Source organism: Chiloscyllium plagiosum, chromosome 5 (genome assembly GCF_004010195.1).
Source record: "Chiloscyllium plagiosum isolate BGI_BamShark_2017 chromosome 5, ASM401019v2, whole genome shotgun sequence".
NCBI lineage: Eukaryota > Metazoa > Chordata > Chondrichthyes > Orectolobiformes > Hemiscylliidae > Chiloscyllium > Chiloscyllium plagiosum.
In genome coordinates this window covers 85,119,264-85,136,195 of record NC_057714.1, presented here as the reverse complement: position 1 = coordinate 85,136,195, position 16,932 = coordinate 85,119,264, and the positions used below count along the sequence as shown (strand labels likewise).

Sequence of the window (16,932 nt, the reverse complement as noted above, 5' to 3'; positions counted from 1 at the left end):
GATGACCTCAGGATGTAAATTGCGGGAACATAGTGATGGTAATGATGACTCTATCTTGTAAGAGATGCTCATTCCATCGCTCATATATGGCACTTGATATTTATCGGTTTAAGCAGGAGAGAATCAGATATTGTGGCACAGTGCTATACAGTTGGGAGAAAGCAGTCCCAGATATTATCAAATTGATTCCACAAGGCTCAGTTAGGGTGCATGAGAGTTACAGGTTAGCCAGGAAAGACCCAAAGAGAGTGCTAAGAAGAGCCAGGAGAGGACATGAGAAGTCATTGACAGATAGGATCATGGAAAATCCTAAAGCTTTGTGTAGGTATATCAGGAATAAAAGAAAGAGCAGAGAAAGATTAGGGCCAATCAAGGATAGTAATGAGAAGTTGTGCGTAGAGTCTGAGGAGATAGGAGAAGCACCAGATGAATATTTCTCTTTAGTATTCACCCTGGGAAAAGATAATGTTATTGAGGAGAATACTGAGATACAGGCTACTAGACTAGACAGGATTGAGGTTCACAAGAGGGAGGTGTTAACAATTCTGGTAAGTGTGACAATAGGTAAGTCCCCTGGGTTAGTTGGGATTTATCCTAGGATTCTCTGAGAAGCCCGGGAGGAGATTGCCGAGCCTTTAGCTTTGATCTTTATATTGTCATTGTCTACAGGAATAGTGCCAGAAGACTGGAGGATAGCAAATGTTGTCCACTTGTTCAAGAAGGGCAGTAGAGACATCCATGGTAATTACCCTGACTTTGGTTTTGGGTAAGATGTTGGAAAAGGTTATAAGAGATAGGATTTATAATCATCTAGAAAGGAATAAGTTGATTAGGGATAGTCAATACTATTTTGTGAAGGGTAGGTCATGCCTTACAAACCTTGCTGAGTTCTTTGAGAAGTTGACCAAACAGATAGATGAGGGTAAAGTGATTGATGTGTATATGGATTTCAGTAAGGTGCTTGATAAGGTTCCCCAAGGTAGGCTATTGCATAAACTACGGAGGCATGGGATTGAGGGTGATGTAGAGGTTTTGATCAGAAATTGGCTAGCTCAAAGAAGACAGGGTGGTGGTTGTTGGGAAATGTTCATCTTGGAGTTCAGTTACTAGTGGTGTACTGCAAGGTTCTGTTTTGAGGCCACTGCTGTTTGTCATTTTTATAAACGATATGGATGAGGGCGTAGAAGGATTGGTTAGTAAATTTGCAGATGACACTAAGGTCGATGGAGTTGTGGTTAATGCTGAAGGATGTTGCAGTTACAGAGGGACAGTGATAAGCTACAGAGCTGGACTGAGAGGTGGCAAATGGAGTTTAATGAGGAAAAGTGTGAGATGATTCACTTTGGAAGGAGCAACAAGAATGCAGATTACTGGGGCATTGATGAGATTCTTGGTAGTGTAGATGAGCACAGAGATCTGTGTCCGTGTACATAGATCCCTGAAAGTTGCCTCCAGGTTGGTAGGGTTGTTAAGAAGGTATACAATGTGTTAACTTTTATTGATAGAGGGACTGCGTTTCGGAGCCATGAAGTCATCCTGCAGCTGTTCAAAACTCTGGCGTGGCCGCACCTGGAGTATTGTGTACAGTTCTGGTCACCGCATTAGGATGTGGAAACTTTGGAAAGGGTTCAGAGGAGACTTACTACGTTGTTGCCTGGTATGGAGAGATGGTCTTATGAGAAAAGGCTGAGGGACGTGAGGCTGTTTTCGTTGGAGAGAAGAAGGTTGAGATGTGATTTAATTGAGACATATAAGATACCAGAGGGTTAGATAGGGTGGACAGTGAGAGCCATTTTCATCAGATGGTGATGGCTAGTACGAGGGGGTATAGCTTTAAATTGAGGGTTGATAGATATAGGACAGATAGTGAATTTTCAGAAGATTTGTAGCTCAGGCTGAGGTTCTGGATGTAGGTTTGCTCACTGAGCTAGAAGGTTTGATTTCAGGCGTTTCATCACTATACTAGGTGGTGTAGCCCACTTTCTATTTATATGTTTGAGTTTCCTTGCGTTGGTGATCTCATTTCCTGTGGTGACATCATTTCCTATGGTGATGTCATTTCCTGTTCTTTTTCTCAGGGATGGTAAATTGGATCCAAATTGATGTGTTTGTTGATAGAGTTCCAGTTGGAATACCATGCTTCTGGGAATTCTCGTACATGTCTTTGTTTGGCTTGTCCTAGGATAGATGTGTTGTCCCAGTCGAAGTGGTATCCTTCCTCATCCATATGTAAGGATATTAATAAGAGAGGGTCATGTCATTTTGTGGCTAGTTGATGTTTATGTAACCTGGTGGCTAGTTTTCTGCAATTTGTCCGCTGTCATGTTTGTTACAGTCCTTGCACGGTATTTTGTAAATGACATTAGTTTTACTTGTCTGTATAGGGCCTTTCAAGTTCATTAGCTGCTATTTTAGTGTGTTGGTGGGTTTGTGGGCTACCATGATGCCAAGTGGTCTGAGTAGTCTGGCAGTCATTTCCAAGATGCCTTTGATGTAGGGTAGAGTGGCTAGGGTTTCTGGATGTGTTTTGTTGTGGTTTGTTGCTGAGAAATCGACGAACTTTGTCCATTGGATAACCATTCTTTTTGAGTACACTGTTTAGGTGTTTTTTTACTCTGTGTGTAGTTCCTCTGTGCTGCAGTGTGTGATGGCTTATTGAAATAATGTTCTGATGCAGCTTCATTTTGTGGATGTTGGGATGATTGCACCAGTAGTTCAATATTTGGTCCATATGTATTGTTTTCCTGTAGACGCTGGTTTGAAGCTCCCCATTTGCTGTTCATTTTACTGTGACATCCAGGAATGGCAGTTTGTTGTTGTTTTCCTCTTCTTTAGTGAATTTTATGCCAGTAAGGGTATTGTTGATGGTCTTGAAGGTTTCCTCTAATTTATTTCGTTTAGTGATGACAAAGGTGTCATCCACACAGCGGACCCAAAGTTTGGGTTGGATGTTTGGCAAAGCTGTTTCTTAGAGTCTCTGCATTCCTGCCTCTGCTAAGAACCCTGATATCGGAGATCCCATGGGTGTTCTGTTGGTTTGTCTGTAGATTTTGTTGTCAAAGGTGAAGTGGGTGGTAAGGCATAGGTCCACTAGCTTGACGATACTGTCCTTGGTGATGATGTTGGCGGTGTTCGGTGCATGTGTGTTTGGTTCTTCTAATAATGTAGTCAGTGGTTCCTTGGCCAGGTTGACATTGGATGTGAACAGGGCTGTTACATCAAAGGAGATAATTACTCCATCCTCTTCTGTCTTGGTGTCTTTGGTCTTCAGGAATTCTTGGATGGAGTGGCGTGAGTCTTCTGATAAGTATTTTAGTCTTTTGTGTAGCTCCTTGGCCAATCTGTAAGTTTGTCTTGCAGGTAATGAGACTATGGGTCTGAGGGGGGGCCCCTGGTTTATGAATTTTGGGCAATCCGTAGAAGCATGGTGTGTTGGATCCGTCTGGTTTCATTTCTTTGAAAGTTGGTCTTACTTATTTCTCCAGATTTCTAGAGTTTTTTTGAGTAGGGCTTTGATTCAGTTCTCTAGTTGTGGGGTTGGGTCTATTGCCACTTGTTGGTAAGTGTTTGTATCTGCAGGTTGTGCATTTGCTTTCTCAAAGTAGTCTCTTTGATTTAAGGTGACTGTCAAGCGTCCTTTGTCTGCAGGTAGGATAACAATGTTTTTATCGTTTTTTAGTCTTTTTAGTGCTTTTCTTTCTTGTTTATTGAGTGTGTTGGTGCGACTGCCTGTCTGATGGTTTGCTGGGTTTCTTTTGTGAGTTTGTTGTCTTTCAGTATTGTTTCTAATGCTGCTAAGAAATCTTTCTTGTCTGCATCCTGGAAGTTATAATTTAATTCTCTTACTAAGACTTTTTTTCAGTGCCTGTTAAGGGTCACTCAGATAAGTTTCATTTTTATCCATGCTTCTGTGTTGTCAGTGTTGTTATTTTGTGTAAGTTTGTCTAGTTATTTTTTTGCAGGTCTAGTTTTTTTCATTTTCTGTGTATGTCGCTGTTTAATATCTATGGCTGTTTGTCCATTCATGGTCTGTTGCATTAGTGACTAAAGCTTTTTGGTGCAAAATTTTTTGGTTGTATTTACGGAGTCTGTTGTGGATGAGGAAGGACACCACTTCGATTGGGACAACACATCCATCTTAGGACAAGCCAAACAGAGACATACACAAGAATTCCTAGAAGCGTGGCTCTATATCAACAAACACATTGACTTTGATCCCATTTACCACCCCTGAGAAAAAGAACAGGCAATGACATCATCCTAGGAAATGACGTCACCACAGGAAATGACATCACCAGCCCGAGGAAACTCAAATATATAAATATAAAGTGGGCTACACCACCAGTGTTTCATTCGGAGGCTCACCAACCCAACCACCCTGTAACACCCGGACGAACCAACCCAACCACCTGTAGCACAGCATATCAACTCCCCCTCCCACTCCACCGAGGATATGCAGGTCATTGGGCTCATCTACCGCCAAACCACAACAACGCGACGGTCGCTGTCCCAGATCTGTTGCAGTGTTCCTTAACGCAAGTTCAAAGAACAACACTTCATTTTCCACTTGGGGATTCTGTTTCTGTTCTGCTCATTCCTGAAGAAGGGCCTGTGCCCGAAACGTCGAATCTCCTGTTCCCTGGATGCTGCCTGACCTGCTGTGCTGTTCCAGCAATAAAGTTTCAACAACAATCACTGAAGATGTTACCTAGTATGGTGATGAAACATCTGAAAACGAACCTTCCAGCTCAGTGAGCAAACCTACATCAATAGAGCACAGATGTCAGAGGTAGTTTCTTTACTCAGAGAGCAGTAGGGGTGTGGAATGCACTGCCTGCAACAGTTGTAGACTTGCCAAACTTAAGAGCACTTAAATGGTCATTGGATAGACATATCAATGAAAATGGAATAGTGTAGGATAAATAGGCTTTAGATTGGTCAGTCAGATCAGCGTAACATTGAGGGCCGAAGGGCCCCTACTGTGCTGTAATGTTTTATGTTCTATCCCATGAAGTCACTCGATATGAACACCCACGCCCAAGAAAAAGCTGATGGATCAGCATTCTTTAAAGTTGAATACTACATGGTAGACTCGAGGTGTTTCAGAGTAAGGCGCTCAGCTAGAGCGCGTCCATTCCTTATGTTTCTGTCATTTTTTTTTCTCTCTGTTTCTTGTCTTCTTTCTTCTCCCAGACTCCCAGACTCCCAGGGGTCCTCCTGGCCCAGTGTGTGGAGGCACGTGGTGGTCTGTCAATCCAGCATTTGAGGCAGCTACCAGTGAGAGTGAGGTATAGTCAGGTGATCAGAGACTGTGAGCAGGTCCTGCAATCGGAGGCTGCGAATGGGTTGTTCCTGGACTTCTTCCAAGGCAGCAAGAGGAGATCTAAGGTGGCAGCTTCAGCGGGAGCAACTGCAATAGTGGTATTGTGGCCCAATATGGGAAAAGTGAGCAGTGCGGGAGGTTTCCTGGTATCTGCAGCAGCGGGAACAGACAGCTAAGGTCTCCCAGAGAGTGACCTAAGGGGAAGAGATTGGTCCCCCAATAAGCACTCCAAGACTGTTAAACTTTTTAAAATTTATTCCTTTTATCTTTCTCGTTTACATTAAGAACTTTAATGGTAACTATTACTTTATTTCCTTCTTTTCTGCTTATTCTATGACAGTCTAAAATGCTTAACATTTTAAACTTTGTTTCTTTACTACTTTGTATCTGAGATTTCTGTACCTAGATACTTCGGTACCTAGGATGGTCCCGTGTGTGGCGACATTAGACACTTTTCCCTGTACTTCTTTATCTGTGTCCACATGACAATAAAATCTAAATCTAAACATGAGAAATCATTGAAGGTGTCAAGGGCCCAGAATGTATTTTAAATGGAGGACTTCAATATCCATTACCAACAGTATCTCAGTATCACCACTACTGACCAGCTGGTCAAATCCTAAAGGACAGAGCTGCTCATTGGATCTGTAGCAGGTAGTGAGGGGAAAAACATACTTCACCTCATCCTCATCAATCTGCCTGTTGTCGATAAAACTGTCCATGACAGCGTAGGATGGAATGACCACCACACAGTCTTTTTTCAATATATTTATATTGGAAAACATTTTTTTTATTCTTTTACAAAAAAATTATAAAAATACAAACATACAAAAGAATAGGGATAACACAACATTGCTAATATTATTGTAATATAATAATAAACTACCCTACTGTCCTACAAGATACAATTGTCTTATACTTACTCAAATTAAACTAAAATCAAATTAAATGAAGTGAAATTAAATTTAAATTTAAATTAAATTAAGTTACATTACTCTACTCGCCACGCCTTTACCAAAGTTCCTGTCCACAGGAGCAACAATTATTATACCAGTAATTACCAAATCTGGCCCCCACGCCTAGACAAAAGCTCTAGTCAGTATCACCGGCAAATCCATGTCTATGTAATTGCCACGTCTTCTAAAATTGCTCCATATTTGTAAGATAATCTTAGGGGATGTGCTCCATCACGAATCTGCACCACCCTGTAAGACCTGGGTTTTTTTCTGAAGTCCAATTCATTATAATGTTCCTCTTGCACAGTATGTAAGAATGTTAAATAACCTCTTCCCATGTTCATTCTGAGAGGGCAGATTCCCAAAAGAAGGGACACCGGGTCTGCCTTAATTCCCAGGATCTTCTCCAACTCATTCACTATGGCACCCGAGTATCTACGAATCTTGAAATATGACCAGAAGCAATGTATAAGGGTGCCTGTGCTAATTTTACATTTAGGCTATCCTGGAGACGATCCTTCTTGTAATTTGTTAACATCTCTGGTGCCATATGGGCCCTGTGAAGAACCTTGAATTGCATAGCTTGTGCTTTATTGCATATTGAGATTTTCTTCACATTCTCCCATATATCCTCCCATGTTTCTGATGAAATTTCTTCTCCTAGTTTCTGATTCCAGATTCCATGGAGTATCTCCATATCTCCCAAGTTACTCCCTCTCTGTAAATGATATATGGTACTGACTGAGAGAGCACCCGCACACTGGAGCACTCTGCTCTCTCTGTCCGGCTTGTAGGGCTGAGCCAAGATCGTGGTCCTCCTATGTATGTAATCCCTAACCTGGAAGTATCGGAAGAGGTCCCTACTAAGTAGCCCATATTTCTGACTTAATTGGTTAAAAGACGTCAAGACCTCTCCCTCAAATACGTCTCCTGAACAGGGGATTTCCTTGCTCTCCCATGCTTTGAAGCCAAAGTCCATTGGCCCCAGCCTGAATCCTGGAGCTCCCACAAAGGGGGGTAAACGGCGAGGTCTTAAGCAAATTGCCCTTACCCTGCCGCATTATTCTCCATGCTTTCAGTATGTTTAAGATAATTGGGCTCTTACAATGCTCAGCCATGGATTTCATCTTATCCATAAATAGTAAATTTAAGAGGGGACACTTGTGGACTCAAGCCAACCAGTGAACTTCTACAGCACCTGTCAGGGTAGCAACAACAGGAGCGTCCTTGTAGGATATAATAGCTGAGGAAGAACATTCATTTTAATCAAGGCTATTCGGCCTAACCATGCTATTAGTAATCCATCCCATCACTGCAGGTCCTGTTTTATCCTATTAAACAATAGCAAAAGTTACCTCTGTACATCTGATAGAAGACGGGGGTGGGTAATAATAATTCCCAAATAGAGAAAACCTTTTGGCAACCCTGAAAGAGAAACTGCGTTCCATCCTCCAGCTCAGGCACTCCCACCAATCCCACAGGGACATGGCTTCCAACTTTATAAAATTTATCCTGTATCCCAAAAAACAGCCAAATAATTTAATTTTTTGTTTTAGCTGGGGTACGGATTTTTCCGGGTTAGTCAGAAACAGAAGGATATCCTTTGGCCTTCCTACTATTTTTACCTCCCTACTATTTCAGGATCCTTCTGGATGGCCTCTACCAACGGTTCAGTTACCAAGGTAAATAGCAGGGGCGCGACAGGACACCCATGTCAGCTACCTCTCCCAGTACTATAATCCGATTTAACACTGTTTGTGATAACGCTGCCTTAGGATCATTATATAGCAATGCCACCCGCTGAGCGAAGGCTCCCCCAAGACCAAAACAATCCAGAACGCACAGAGATATGACCACTCCACCCGAACAAACGCCTTTTCTGCATCCAGGGAGACCACCGAGCCCGGAATCAATCTCTGCTGACATACTTGCACTATATTCAATACCCTCCTGATATCAAGCTTCGACCCTTGATAAAACCTGTCTGGCCTTGTTTTATAATAACAGGCAGTACCTTTTCCAGCCTACAAGTGACTACATTCACAGAAGTGGCTCAGCCAACATGTATATAAACTCCTTGTAAAACTCACTTGGGAACCCATTTGGGCCATGTGATTTGCCACTTTGGAGCTGCCTTACTGCCTCTTGTACTTCTTGTATTGTCAGGAGTGTATTTAAAATGGAGGCCTGCTCTGCAATTATACCAGAGAAGTCCAAGTTCTCGAAAAAGGAGTCCATTCTCGCTACTCATCCTCAAAACCCTCTGACCGGTATAACTCTGTATAGAATTCCCAAAATCTGGCATTAATCTTTTTCAGCTCATGGATGATAGTACCAACTCTCTCCCTAATAGATACAATGGACTGCGGAGCACTTTCCTTTCTAGCCAGGTAAGCCAGGAATTTACCTGGATTATCCCTACATTCGAACAACCTTTGCTTTGCAAAGGAGGCCTCTCCTTTTGCCACCTCCGTAAGTGCAGAGTCCAGAGCAGCCCAGAGAGCAATGGCTCGTTGTAACTTAACCACAGATGGCCTGTTATAATATGCTGACTCGGCTGCTTCCAGCCAGGCCTCAAGCACCAGCTGCTGCTCCCCTCTCTGCCTCTTTCTAGTTGTTGAATATGAGATGATCAAACCCCTTAAATACACGTTGGTGGTCTCCCAAAGCACTGATGGATTACTGGCCATACCGAATTGATGGTCCAGAAGACCCTGAACTCTCTTGTAGTGTACTCCACAAATTTGCCAACCTTCAACAGAAATGGATCCATACGCCGGTGCCATGCACCAGTTTCATTACCCTTAATCTTGATATCCAAGTACACTGCCACATGGTCCGAAATAGTTACGTTCCCAATCCTGTAGTCTAAACAATGAGTCTAAACAACCAATGTAATAAAGAACACATTAGTTCTTATGTGGCACTTGTGTGGGTTGGAGTAGAAGGTAAAATTCCTCTCATTAGGGTGGAGACACCTCCATACATCCACTAGCCCCAACTCCCTACACAAGTCCACAAGCTGCCTAGATTGCAAGGGTATACCTAACAGATCCCTTGGCATCTTGTCTACCCCGGGGCCCATGAGACGATTAAAGTCTCCTCCAATGATTGTGCGGTGCACCTCAAGAGCCATGAATTTAAAGCCTGCGTCAATGAAAAATTTGAGGGTGTGCACTGGGGAACAATAAATGTTCAAGATGCCATACTGTTCTCCGTGTACTAAGGTCTTGAGAATGCTGAATGCCTGTGTTCATCCCTGATTTGATCTATTATCTGGAAAGGGAGGTTCTTTTGTACCAGTCTGGCCATTCCTCTACTTTCAGAGTTGAAGAAGAATACCCTATCATATCCCCTTGCTGTGACTTCAAATGTTCCCCATCAGTTAAGTGTGTCTCCTGCAGCAGAGTAATGTCAACCCTTTCCTTCCTAAGGTTTGAGAGCACCTTTTTCCTTTAACCGGGAGAATAGCTTGCTGTTATATTCCAGGTGCACCATCTGAACGGATCATGGGCCATGACTGCCCACCACAGCCCTTGGTCCCCGAGAGGAAGAAGCTTATTGAATGTGCAGCAAATGGAAAAAACAGACTTTACAGAATCTAAAAAAAACTATCCCTACAAACTCTACTGAAACTAAAAAATCTGACCACTACGCTGAAATTGAACGAATAAACATCTAAACCACAAATTGCTAGAGATTTCCCCCTGTCACCCATAGGGGGCATTCTTTCCAAACCTTACAGCCATCCTGGTTCCTTCCAGCTAAGGCTGCGCCGCAGACCCAAGCAATGCACAAACAAAGAAAACAAGTTATTTACACCCATGGACATTAACAATGGACGCCGTCCACTCCCCCTCCGTACCTCAATTCCATACATCTTTACACAAAAGAAATAACCACCCCTCACCCAGAAAAAAGAGCAGTGAAGTAACAGATAATTACAAAATGGATGAAATATTAAACAAACTATGTTTTACACCAAAGCAGTGCCAAGCCTATAGGACCAAAAACCAAGGGAAAAGAACAAAGAAAAAGTAAAAAAAATACCATTGTCCGTAATTATCTACTCCCCCCACTGCCCAAGTCATTTATTTTAGAGTTCAAAAATTCTTTTGCTTTTTCTGCCGAGTCGAAAATATAAACAGACCCTCCATGATTAAAACGCAGTAATGTTGGGTACCTCAGAGAATATTGAATATTCAGGTCTCTTAATTTCTTCATCAAAGGATTTCCTCCTCTTAATTATGGCTCTGGAAGAGTCTTGGAAGAACATTATTCTTGAACCTTTATTCGCCAGGGTCTGTGGATCTCTTGCCAGTCCTGTGGAGGTTTCTGTTATTAACTGCTTCTCTTTATAGTGCTGGAGTCACACTAGGACCGGGCGGTGAAGCCAATCCAGTGGGCCTGCTCCACACTCACCTGGCCTGACTCGATCTCCAGTCCCAGGAACTTTGGGAGCCACTGTTCCAAGAATCCAACCAGACTCTTGCCCTCCTCGCATTCTGGATGACCGATGACCCGTAAGTTTTTCCTCCGATCTTGGTTCTCAAGGTTGTCAACCTCATCCAATAGGGCCTGAACCTGGCCTTCCAAGGTTTGGATCTGCCCCTCCAAGTTCTCCGTCGCAGTCTCCGATGCCGCAATCCTTTGCTCGACCACTTCCACACGTCAATCCCACATCTAGATCCTCTGCTCGTGCTTTTTCAGCATGGCAGAGATCAGCTCTAGCACTGTTTCAATTTTTCCTCGGAGTTTTATGAACTCTGAGAGTAAATGCTGCTGCTCCACCGGGTTCAAAGGCGCTGCCATGGGAGTCGGAGCAGCACTGTGGGTGCGCCTGACACAATAGGGGAATGCCCTGCCTGCTGTAATCCTTTTTCCTTCCTTTCCCTTGTTCGTCTTCATCTTGATCCCAGAATTTGCAAATCAAAATTTAAGAGGTTCGAGGTTCTTTTCCTGCTTTGTGCTACCAGTCTTTCTTAGGGGTGGCTAATGGGGGAGGTGTAGAATCCCACCTTGCTTGCAGACTTTTCAGATTGCCGCCATCTTGGATTTCACCACACAGTTTTTGAGGTTCACTGTGTTTTGTGTAAAGTGTGGCACGGTGGCTCAGTGGTTAGCGCTGCTGCCTCACAGCACCAGGGACCTGGTTCAATTCCAGCTTTGAGCAACAGTCTGTGGGGAGTTTGCACATTCTCCCTGTGTTTGGATTTCCTCTGGGTGCTCTGGTTTCCTCCCACAGTTCAAAGATGTGCAGATTAGGTCAATTGGTCATGCTAATTTGCCCATAGTGTGAGGGATGTGTAGGCTAGGTGAATTAGTCAAGGTAATTGTAGAAATAGGGTGGGAGTGTGGGAATGATGCTTTTTGGAGGGTCAGTATGGACTCAATGGGCCAAATGGCTTGCTCCTACACTGTTGAGGTTCTATTCTAGAATTTTCTCCCCTCCCCCAAGCTGGATGTCCTTCCCAATATTCCTAATGACCTTTTCTCTTCACCCTCTGGTCAGGGGAGGTAGTATAGCTGTATCACCCTGACCAGCCCTGACAGAATTTTAAACATTTCAATGAGATTCTTTCATTCTTCTGAACTCCAGTGAATAAAGTGTCCACTCAATTTGCATTGTTCTCATAAGACAAACTGCCGTCCCAGGAATTAGTCCAGTGAACTTTAGCTGTACTCTGTATAGAATGTATATCTTTTGTTTGATAAGGAGTTAAAAACTGCACAGAATACTCTAGGTGCGCATACACACACACCCCTGTGCAGCTGCAATAAGATTTCTTTGTTCCTGTACTCAACCCCTCTCGCCATGAAGGTCGGCATACCATTTGCTTTCTGAATTGCTTGCTGCACCTGCATGCTTGGTTTCAGTGACTAGTGTACAGAGGCACCTTGTAAATTTCCACCTTGACCAATTATCACCATTTAAATATTACTTTGCCAATTTGTTTTTCTCACCAAAGTGGACAACGTTGTATTTATCCGCATTATACTGCATCTGCCACGTACTTACTCATTCACTCAACTAGTCTATGTCATCTTGAAGCCTCTTTACATTCCCTCGCCATTCACAATCCCATTTAGTTTTGTGTCATCAACAAATTTGGGAATATTATATTTGACTCATTGATTTATATTCCGAATAGCTGAGGCCCAAACTAGGAAGAGAGTGTGGTGCTGGCAAAGCACAGCAGGTCAGACAGCATCAGAGGAGCAGGAGAAATGACGATTCGGGCATTAGCCCTTCCTGAATAAGGACTTTTGCCCGAATTGTCAATTCACCTGCTGCTTGGATGATGCCTGCCCTGCTGTGCTTTTCCAGACCACACTCTCAACTCTGACCTTCAGCATCTGCAGTCCTCATTTTCTCCTTTTTGCCCAAGCTACTAAAGCACTATCACTGCCTTCTACTCTGAAAAAGACTCATTTTTCCTACTGTCTGTTTCCTGTCTGCTAACCAATTTTCAATCCATGCCAGCTGTATTACCACCAATCCCACGTGTTTTGAATTTGCACACTAAACTATGTGAAACTGTATCAAGTTTCTTGTTTTGCCTTCCTCTATTCTACTAGCTGCACCCTCACAAAAAACTCCAGCTGGTTTGTGAAATACTATTTTCCTTTCATAAATCCCATTGGTATGTTCTGGGTGTCCTGTGATCTCATCCTTTATAATAATTGCCAGTACTTTTACTACTACTGATATTAAACAAAGTGAACTGTAATTCCCTGTTTTCTCCCTCTTTTTCCTTTTTAAAAAAAATAGTTTGTGTTACATTTGCCACCCTGCAATCTGCCCAGCCTGTACAGAATCTTCAGAGGTTTGGAAATGATGACCAGTTTACCCACTATTTCCATGGCCACCTTCTTTAGTTCCCTGGGATGTTGATTATTAGCCTTTGGGATTTATCAGCATATCATCCTAATAATTTCTCTGACACTTATAAAATGTTAATATGAATTCCTTAAATGCTTCTTTCCCATTTGACATTTGCTTCTGTAGCATTTCTAAGAAGGCAATTTGTGTCTTCTGGGAAGATAGAACTAATGCACTTGTTTAATTACTCAGCCATTTCCTGCCCCCAATTATGAATTGTTCTTATTCAGACTGTAAGAGACCTACATTTGTTTGCACCAAACTTTTTCCTTTTACATGCTTATAGAAACTGTTACAGTTTGCTTTTATTTTCCATGAAAGTTTACTCTCTTACTTTATATTTCCCCTCTTAATCAATCTCTTGGTCCTCCTTTGCTGAATTCTAAACTGCTCCCAGTCCACTAAGAACACCGGCGGAAGGCTGTTATTATGCAATCAAAAATATTTGCCCTTTGTGAAACATCCTGGTAGTAAAAAAGAATGGTTGCAACCAAAAAAGCATACCTGACAATGAGGGCCTTTTTTGTAGCATCAGCAAACGACCTTGGATCTAACGCTGTTCTTAAATTCTTTTGTTAACCACAGGTGAGCCATTTTCACAGTTGTGTTCTTTCGCCTAAAAGGAATGTATAAATGTTACAACGCATGTAGTTTTTCCTTGGATATTAACATTGCCAATCCATTCTCATGCTTTTAAATCAAGTTACCAAGTCTTTTACAGCCAGCCCAGCCCCTCATTCCTTCATAATTTCCTTTGAAGTTTGGTATTTGTTTAAATTTAGAGCCTAGTTTCATAAGATGTAAGAGCAGAAGCAGGCGATTGAGCCAATCGAGTCAACTTCACCCACGAGATCATGGCTGATCTGATCATTCCCAGCTCCACTTTCCTGCTCTCTCCCCATAACCTTGATTTCCTTACTGATTAAAAATCTGTTTATTTCAGCCTGGAATATACTCAGTGACCCAGCTTCTACAGCCCACTGTGGTAAAGAATTCCACAAATACACTACTCTGCGAGAGAAGACATTTCTCATCATCTCTGTCTTAAATGGCCTACCACTTACTGTGAAATTATGCCCTCTGGTCCTAGACTCTTCCACAGGTGGAAGCAACCTTCCGTGTCATGCCCCTAAGAATCTTGTGTTTCAATAAGATCCACATCTCATTCTTTTGGACTTCAGGCTCAACCTATTCCATTTGTCTTCTCTCCATACCTAGAATGAGCCAAGTGAACTTTCTCTGGACTGCATCCAATGCCAGTACATCTTTCCTTAGATAATAGGCCCAAGATTGTTAACAATATTCCAGCTTTGATCTGACTTGCATAGTTTTCGCAAGACTTTCCTATTATTATGTTCCATTTCCTTTCAAATAAAGGCCAACTTTCCATTTGTCTTCTCTGATACCTGCTGAAGTTAATGGTTGCTTTTTGTGATTTATGCACAAAATTCCTCTGTTGTGCAGTGTTGTGCAGTTTTTCTACATTTTAAATAATATTCATCTCCTAAACTCTTCCTGCCAAAGTGAATAACCTCATATTTTCCCACATTATATTCCTCACTTACTCATTTGCTTAATATGAAAATGTGATAAAAATATATTAAAACAATATGATCACTACCTTTTAAGAAGTTAACAGCTAGAAAGGTGGGCTTGCTCACATGGTGTCTGCGCACTTGTAGTAATGACAGTACAAGAAGATTGTTTTGGGAGTTAAAGTACATTTGCTACATTCAGTGAGGTCAGGTTAAGCATAGCTCAAAGCAGGTTAAGTTGTCATGGCGCTAGTGGAGCTTCCCTGAAAGTTTACTGCTTTCAGCTTTTCTGGGTGTGTATTTTCTGGAACAGATTAGTTGCAGCTTAGAACTTGGAAACTGCTGAGGCAGAAGTGAGTCTTATCAGCACAAGTACTGCTGTAAGCAAACTTCAGGCAGTTAGGGCTCAGGAGAAGTTCCAGGGAGTGGTGACTCCGCTGTGAAATAAGTGAGGGCTAAAAGAAGTCATGCGACCCATCATTGCTGGCTAAGTGCAGCTAATTGTAGTGAAGAAAAAAACAGGAATCCGTTTTAATGAGATTCATTAACACACAGTATTGCTAATACATGTTTGGGATCCATCTTGACTGCATTGGCCATTTAAAGTGCAACCTATGAGATGTTCACCCAATGTTAGTTTGACAATTTGTGTTTACCTTGTAACCCTAAATGTCTTGAATCTTTTTACCTAGTGAAGAAAACCACAAGCAATATTTGATTGACGCAATTGTGAAAAAAATCTGAGCTTAGAGAAATTCACTAGTTTGGTTGAAGTTAGCAGTTTGATAAAATCTGAAGTTGTTCTGATAATGAGTCCTGAGGCACTCATTCTTTGGAGAAGATTGAACTATTAAGACATGAACAGTTGTTAAGATGGTCCGAGATGGAGATACTCTGTAGGTGTTGCAAAGCTTGATCTTTGAAAACCAAGAACAGGAATCCGTTTTAATGAGATTCATTAACACACAGTATTGCTAATACATGTTTGGGATCCATCTTGACTGCATTGGCCATTTAAAGTACAACCTATGAGATGTTCACCCAATGTTAATTTGATAATTTGTGTTTACCTTGTAACACTAAATGTCTTCGGGCTTATGCCCGAAACGTCGATTCTCCTGTTCCTTGGATGCTGCCTGACCTGCTGCGCTTTTCCAGCAACACATTTTCAGCTCTGATCTCCAGCATCTGCAGCCCTCACTTTCACACTAAATGTCTTCCCAATGTACACAAAGAACTGTACAGCACAGGTTAAGGCCATTTAGTCCTTAAATATTGCTATTGTACCTGTTTCTGCCACCACCTCAGGCAGCACATGCTAGCCCCTTCCAATTTTCTGTGGTTTAAAAAAAACCTTGCCTCTCACATCTCCTTTAAACTTTTCCCCCTTCTATCTTAAACTTATGTCCCATAGTAATTGACATTTCTATCCTGGGAAAATGATTCTGACTATCCATACCTGTCTTCATTTTGTATATTTTGTATATTAGAGCATTTAAAAAGAATAGGGAGGGGAGAAAAAGAGGAGGGGGTGTAGCACTACTAATCAGAGAGGGTATCACAGCTACAGAAGCTTCCATTGTCGAGGAAGATCTGCCTACTGAGTCAGTTAGGGTGGAAATTAGGAGCAGCAAGGGAGCAGTCACCTCGTTAGGGGTTTACTACAGCCCCCCATTAGCAGCAGGGAGATTGAAGAAAGCATAGGTCAGCAGATTTTGGAAAAGTGTGGACGTAGTAGGGTTGTTGTAATGGGTGACTTTAACTTTCCCCAATATTGATTGGAACCTCCTTCGAGCAGAAGAGTTGAATGGAGCTGTTTTTGTAAGGTGTGTTCAGGAGGGTTTCCTAACTCAGTATGTTGACAGGCTGACGAGGGGAGAGGCCGTTCTAGACTTGGTGCTCGGAAACGAGCCGGGGCAGGTATCAGATCTTGTGGTGGGAAAGCATTTTGGTGATAGTGACCACAACTGCCTCACATTCTACATAGCTATGGAGAAGGAGAGGATTAGGTAAAATGGGAGGATATTTAATTGAGGAAGAGGAAACTATGATGCGATTAGACATGAGTTAGGAAGCATGGACTGGGAGCAATTGTTCCATGGTAAAGGCACTATAGACATGTGGAGACTGTTTAAGGAACAGTTGTTGCGAGTGATGAATAAATATGTCCCTCTGAGACAGGCAAGAAATAGTAAGATAAAGGAACCTTGGATGACAAGAGCAGTGGAGCTTCTC

At 42.3% G+C, this 16,932-nt stretch overlaps 1 protein-coding gene across 4 annotated transcripts in view; it reads left to right on the top strand.

Moving 5' to 3' along the window:
- Window positions 1-16,932, top strand: part of LOC122550057 (patched domain-containing protein 3-like) — a 50,759-nt gene that overhangs the window by 13,012 nt on the left and 20,815 nt on the right. For 3 of the 4 annotated variants that reach the window (XR_006311732.1, XM_043690522.1, XM_043690521.1), the window contains one exon: window positions 10,641-10,802. The exons of the other annotated variant lie outside the window; for it this stretch is intronic. The gene's annotated coding sequence lies outside the window, so the exon portion shown is untranslated. The remainder of the gene's footprint in view (window positions 1-10,640; window positions 10,803-16,932) is intronic. 4 annotated transcript variants of the gene reach the window in all.